General features: G+C 39.6%; 1 protein-coding gene across 2 annotated transcripts in view; it reads left to right on the forward strand.

Annotated features, from left to right (window-relative positions):
• Positions 1-7,500, forward strand: part of LOC115209806 (complement C1q-like protein 3) — a 127,589-nt gene that overhangs the window by 53,175 nt on the left and 66,914 nt on the right. The window lies entirely within an intron of this gene.

Below are 7,500 nucleotides of genomic sequence, written 5' to 3' on the forward strand. Positions count from 1 at the left end.
GATAACTGTCATCTGTACAATTGTCAGACATTATCTTCAGACGCCATGCGACTTACACTTATACAAAAAAGAGTAGATAAAGATTCGATTCTATGATTTGACAGCGTGGGCAAATGTTTATTATAGCGCCAGTCTCCACGAACACTTGTGAGATAATTTGGTAGTTGGAAAGAATGAAACCTGTTTATATATATAATAATATATATATATATATATATATATATGTAAAGTAATATGTGACAATTATTCGGTAGCCATGATAAAATTCGAGTTTTGGATGTCGGGGCGGAACTCACACCGTCATCTCTTCAGTTATTCGGCCATCGAAAAAATGCTATGAAAATGACGGTTAAACAAAGGGAAATTACTGTGTGATTGGCGGTGTGGGTTTCCGCCCCGACATCCGAAACTCGGAGTTTTATCATGGCTACCGAATAATTGTCACATATTATATTTACAGATAAATTTCTCTATTGACATAATATCGAAGTCTCTTTCATTCTCTTTTGGTCTTACCATTTCTATCAATATATATATATATATATATATATATATATATATATATATATATATATATATATATATCAATTACTTGTAGGGATATCATATTCCGTTTAGCCTACTACCAAGTATAATAAAGGTTTATATGTCAATACAGTATCCTACCTCTTTGTCTTGGCAGTATCATTCGATCACTTTTAAGTTATCTCTACATGTATTCTATATAATTTGGAGCCAGCGTTGAGAGCTACAACGTTTCGTATACAATAACGTCTATGTAAAAAAAAGCGATCGATAATAGAAAAATACGTAATAAGTGTGTATGCATATTTCGGTAGTTATTGCACTTTCTTCAGCACCACATCCAAACCATTTATCCTCTACGACGAACACATTACTTAAGTATGTTTAGCGGTGTAACAATATCGGTTAGACCAATTTACATATCGACCTCATTAAACACATTCCTGGCAACTGGTACGTACCTATTAATTGCTGGTACGGACCCTGTATATAATACAACCATAATAATACTATACTACCAATTTTATTAGTTTCATATATAATATATATATATATATATATATATATATTCATACCTACATACGTACATTATCTATTATTCTAAATTATAGATTATGTGTATATACGTGGTGTAATTTATAAATAGTTCTATATCAAACGTTGTGAATTTAAATATGTAATGCATAGATACATATGTATGTATGTATGTATGTATGTATGTATGTATGTATGTATGTATGTATGTATGTATGTATATGAAATGTATCATATATTTGTGTTCGTGCGACTGTGTCTTTGTTTACGACTCGGGTTGGTTATTTTTTATGTCAGCCAGTAACAGCGAGACATAGTCACAATCACAGACAAATAAATTGTTAAAGCGAAAGGGAAAGACAGAGAGAGAGAGAGAGTGGGAGTAAGGGAGAGAGAGAGGAGGAGGGAGAGAGAGAGACTGAAGAACGAGAAGTAATGGGAGAGTAAAAGATCTGAGATCAAACGAAAATTTTATAGTTTTGTTCACCTAACTTCACATTAATTAGTTAGATATATCTACGGTGTGTGTGTGCTTACATGTGCAGACGAGTGTACATTAAGTGTATATAAATAATATAGTTTGTATGTGTGTGTGTGTGAGGAGTCTGTGTGTGTGTGGTTGTCTGTGCGTGTGTATGTATGAGTGCCAGTGTGTGCGTGTGTGTGTATGTCTGTGTGTTTGTAGGTGTGGGTGTCTGTGTGTGTACGTGTGAGTGCTTGTGTGTGCGTGTGTGTGTGTGTCTATGTGTGTGTCTATGTACGTGTGAGTACCTGTGTTTGCGTGTGTGTATGTCTGTGTGTGGGTGTCTGTGTCTGTGTGTGTACGTGTGAGTGACTATGTGTACGTATGTGTGTGTATGTCTGTGTGTGTGTATGGGTGGGTGTCTGTGCGCGCACGTATGAGTGCCTGTGTGTGCATGTGTGTATGTGTGCGCGTCTGTATGTGTCTGTGTGTGTGCGTGTGTATGTGCGTATGAAAGAGAAAAATAGAGTATGTGTTCCCCGTTCGAAAAGCAATGTGTATAGAAGTGGTTAAATCATATTCAATGATATTTGTGCCAAGTACACCATGGATCGGATACAGATACAGCTCCTTCCTGAACCATATAGACTCATAAAAGCCTGTTTTCCGGTTTCTATGGCACATAAATTCTCCACCTGGATAGAACGCAAGTCCGTCACAGGACTACTCATTTTTGCCAGCTGAGTGGACTGGAGCAACGTGAAATGAAGTGTTTTGCTCAAGAATACAACGCGTCGCCCGGTCCAGGAATCGAAACCGCAACCTTACGAGAATGAATCCAACACCCTAACCACTAAGCCATGCATCTCCACGTTGACCGCTCCCTGAACCATAAAGTTGCTTCTGAGGCTTTGTAGTGGATTGCCTAAAGATATGAGGGACGGGTACAGACTGTCCTTTTGAATGGGTTGCAGTAGTCTTAAATAGTGGTTTTCCTTAGACAATTCCTGTCTATCAGAAGGTGTGTGAGACTTAAAACTGGAAACAAAGGTGTGAACTTAGATAAACAACGTTTAACATTCGGCTGCTTTTATTTGGTGACAAGATGTGTGAAAATCGATGGAGTTGTACCTGGTCAAAAATGGGAATATACCAATGATTGATAGTGACAAATTAACTCTTCTTTTCTACTCTAGGCACAAGGCTGAAATTTTGGGGGAGGAGACCAGTCGATTAGATCGATTCCAGTACGTAACCGGTATTTAATTTATCGACCCCGAAACGATAAAAAATAATGTCTACCTCGGCGGTGTTTGAACTCAGAACGTAAATACAGACGAAATACCACTAAGCATTTCGCCCGGCGTGCTAACGATTCTTATTTCTTTATTGATCACAAGGAGCTAAACACAGAGGGGACAAACAAAGACAGACAAAGGGATTAAGTCGATTACATCGACCGCAGTGCGTAACTGGTACTTATTTTATCAACCCCGAAAGGATAAAAAGCAAAGTCTACTTCGGCGGAATTTGAACTCAGAACGTAGCGGCAGACGAAATACCTATTTCTTTACTACCCACAAGGGGTTAAACACAGAGGGGACAAACAAGGACAAATAAACGGATTAAGTCGATTACATCGACCCCAGTGCGTAACTGGTACTTATTTAATCGACCCCGAAAGGATGAAAAGCAAAGTCAACTTCGGCGGAACTTGAACTCAGAACGTAAAGACATACGAAATACTGCTAAGCATTTCGCCCAGCGTGCTAACATTTCTGCCAGCTCGCCGCCTTATATATATATTTCTTTATTGCCCACAAGGGGCTAAACATATAGGGGACAAACAAGGACAGACAAACGGATTAAGTCGATTATATCGATCCCAGTGCGTAACTGGTACTTATTTAATCGACCCCGAAAGAATGAAAGGCAAAGTCGACCTCGGTGGAATTTGAACTCAGAACGTAGCGGCAAACGAAATACCGTTAAGCATTTCGCCCGGCGTGCTAACGATTCTGCCAGCTCGCCGCTTTGAGTGACAAATTAACTTCATCAGTTAAGTCTTTCTCAACACGACTTTCACAATGACAAATACGTCTGTGTAAAAGCAACACTTAACACCTCTACACAAACCAATAAGGTTGTTTAGATGCCCGCACGCACAAATTATTTAACAGTGTCGTGGAGATGTATTCCAACATGTCGACATGTCTGTTGACACAGTTTTATATCTCTGACTAGATATTTTGACCCGTGCTTCGCTCGGGTTTTGATGGGTGTTGTTTTGTGCGTGTTGTCTCCTTTTTCCCTTTCTTCTTTTGTCCGTCTTCTTTGCCTGGTTCTTTTTATTGCCCTCTTCTTTACCCCCACCCCTTTCCAAAATCCCCCAAATTTTTACACCCACAATTAAAAATAACCGCCTCTTGCCCCTGCAGCAACACGAAAAGCTACCATTATTCAAAAAGCGCAACTTGTCTATCCCATAAAACTCAATTTTTCGCATATTCCTCATCATGGCAACCAAACGGTAGCCCCGAGCGACTTGCAACCCTCCTCGCACCATTGCCCACCCCATTTTAACCTCCCCTCCCGTGTAAATTTTGGCACCAATCCGACCCCATCTACTCCTTAAACTGTTCCCATCCCAATATGAGACAAATAACCAAGAAATCAAAGAACTGTTTCGCATTTCAGCTTTATAGATATTGATAAACTGTCAACTACATCGTCGAGTTTTTCAATAATCTGAAATTACAGGTCCGTACTGAAAGAACCCCCATCACCATCGGTTATCATTCTTAGTGACTTGGATGCTTCACGTTTATATTTTACTTGCTTCAGTCATTAGACTGCGGCCGTGCTAGAGTACCACGTTGAAAGAAAGTTAGTCGAACGAATCGACCCCATTACTGAATTTTTTTCAAAGCCTGGTACTTATTCTATCAGTGTTCTTTGCCGAACCGCTGAGTTATACGGACGTGAACACAGGTTATCGATTGGCTATAGAAGACACTTGCCCAAAGAGTCACGCAGTAGAACGGGACCCAGAACAACGGAGTTCAGAAGAAAACTTCTTACCATGCAGTCATGTAGAGTGACACAAGGTTGGTAGACAAAAAAAGTTAGTGTTCGTGGATGATTAATGGTTTGGATGTTGCACTGAAGAAAGTGCAATAACTACCGAAATATGTATATACACTCATTACCTATTTTTCTATTATCGATCGCATTTTTTACATAGACGTAATCGCATACGAAATGCTGTAACTCTCAGCGCTGGCTCCAAATTATATAGAATACATGTAGAGATGACTTAAAAGTGATTGGATCATACTGCCAACAGACAAAAGGTAGGATACTGGATTGACTTATAAACGTTTCTGCTATACTACTACTCAATTCAGTTCTCCACTCTACTCTGTTCTAGTCTACTACTCTTCGGCTACTAGGCTTCTCCCTCTATATCTACGTATTGGGCTAGCCTACTTCATCATCTGGGGGCGTTCAGACAACAAAAACAGGATCTTTTCGGTTTGACCGGCAGTTTTTTCTAGCGGTGTCATATGAAATTGTCACCCGTAATTATGACCCTAGCAGCGATCTATTGCATTTCAATCTGTTTTAGGGTTAGGGTTAGGGGTGGGGTTAGGGGTGGGGGGAAGGGTATCTTTTTTTTCTTCAGAAATGTAAATAAACCCAATCTGTTTCTTAAACGAGGGACATATTCATACGGCACAGAATGTTTTCACCTCAATAGACGTCATTGATTGGTTGAAATTGCAGAAATTGAAGAAAAACAACAACAAATATCTTACAAACTATAGAATTTTCTCAATAAAACCAAGAGAAAAAGATGTTTTATAAACACATTCTACCAGTATACGAATTTTAAAAGTGATTAGTTACGTGGAAATTATTTTTAAAAACTGCCGGTCAAACCGAAAAGATCCCCAAAACATACATACATGGATGCGTAAATACATATATACATGCAAATACACAAACGTTAGCATGCATACATCAATGGTGGTTGCTCTATCTTCAGAGATGGTTGCCATCTCATTGTGCTTCTTCGTTGTCAATGACGTGTTTGACTTACCGTCCATGACCTTTCGTATGAGTAATCAGTACCGTTGCAGATCTGCATGGTTTGAAGCATAAGTGACAGCTGAAAGTTACTTACTGCGAGATTCCAACTGGCTAGGTCAGCACAACCGTCACTCTTCCATCGCCATAGGACCTTTAATAGATAGAATGACACATGATATTTATCGTAAAGAGACATCTGTATGTCACTGGATTATAGAAACATACCTGTATACATAAATGCATGAATGACTGCATAAATACATAAGCACTTAAATGCTCCAGTGTTGGCATACATACATACATGCAAGCGCGCATACACACACACACACATACATACATACATACATAATACATACATACATACATACATACATAATACATACATACATACATACAACATACATACATACATACATACATACATACATACATACATACATACATACATACATACACACACACAGAGACATACATACACACACAGAGAGACATAAACACAAGGATTGCAACTTCAAGAATTTCAGGATGATGCTGGAGTATTTAGACAGTAGCTGAAATTCTTAACATTTATAGTTCATGTGTGTGTGTGTGTGTGTGTGTGTGTGTGTGAATAAAGTGAGTAGTGGGACTGTGTGGTTCGAGAGTTTCAGGGTTTTGAGGTGTGTAGTACCACCTTACTAGTCACTGTCGTTCCCTAGTCTTCTCAGACCCGGAGTAATAAAAAAGTTAGGTGAAATTACCTTCTCGAGTCATAGCGACTCACAAGGGTTTCATGGCGTATATATTTTCCACCGTGGAGGCACATGGCCTAGTGGTCAGAGCAGCGGACTCGCGGTCGAGGGATCGCGGGTTCGAATCTCAGACCGAGCGATGTGTATGTTTATGAGGGAAACACCTAAGCTCCACGCAGCTCTGGCAGAAGGTAATGGCGATTTTCTGCTGACTCTTTCGCCACAACTTTCTCTCACTGCGATGGACTGGCGTCTCGTCCAGGTGGGAAACCTATACGCCAATGAAACCGGGTAACCAGCCCTATGAGCCAGGCATGGCTCGAGAAGGAACAAACAATATTTCCCACCTGGACGGGATGCCCGTCCGTCGCAGGATTATTCATTTTTGTCAGCCGATTGGACTAGAGTAACGTGAAATGAAGGGTTTTGCTCAAGAACACAACACATCACCTGGTCCAGGAATCGAAACCGCAATGTTACGATCGTGAGTCCAACACCCTATCTACTAAGCCACGAGTCCTCACACCAGGAGCGATAGCACCTGTTAGGGCTCCAGCTATGGTTTAACTAGCATCTGAACCACTGGGAATGAAGGACCCCTTGTTTTCGTTAGAACTTCCTTCTAGGAGAAAGCAAAGGCACATACGTTTTCTTATCATCTCAGCTTCTGTGGTGCCACTGCATTATAAAGTGGATTTAGCACTGTACACTACATTCTCCACTTTAGACTAATACAAGACCAGGAATTTCTTCAATACTTGGAAACGTTTATACCGACTTCCTGGGTTTCGGAAATGGTCTTATTCAGTCACGCGTTGATTTCTACCTTATTTCTATGTATAGCTTAATTAAGAGATCCACGGATTGCAAGTTATTTTTATACAATCAGAATCTACCTATATCTCTAACTGGCTAGCTAGTTAGCTATATACTTACTTATTTAACTACTTACCTACCTACCTGTCTATCTATCTATCTATCTATCTATCTATCTATCTATCTATCTATCTATCTATCTATCTATCTATCTATCTATCTATCTATCTGCCTACCAATCTATCTATCTATCTATCTATCTATCTATCTATCTATCTATCTATCTATCTATCTATCTATCTGCCTACCTACCTACCTATCTACCCACCTATCTATCTA

This window comes from Octopus sinensis, linkage group LG3, assembly GCF_006345805.1.
Source record: "Octopus sinensis linkage group LG3, ASM634580v1, whole genome shotgun sequence".
Classification (NCBI taxonomy): Eukaryota; Metazoa; Mollusca; class Cephalopoda; order Octopoda; family Octopodidae; genus Octopus; species Octopus sinensis.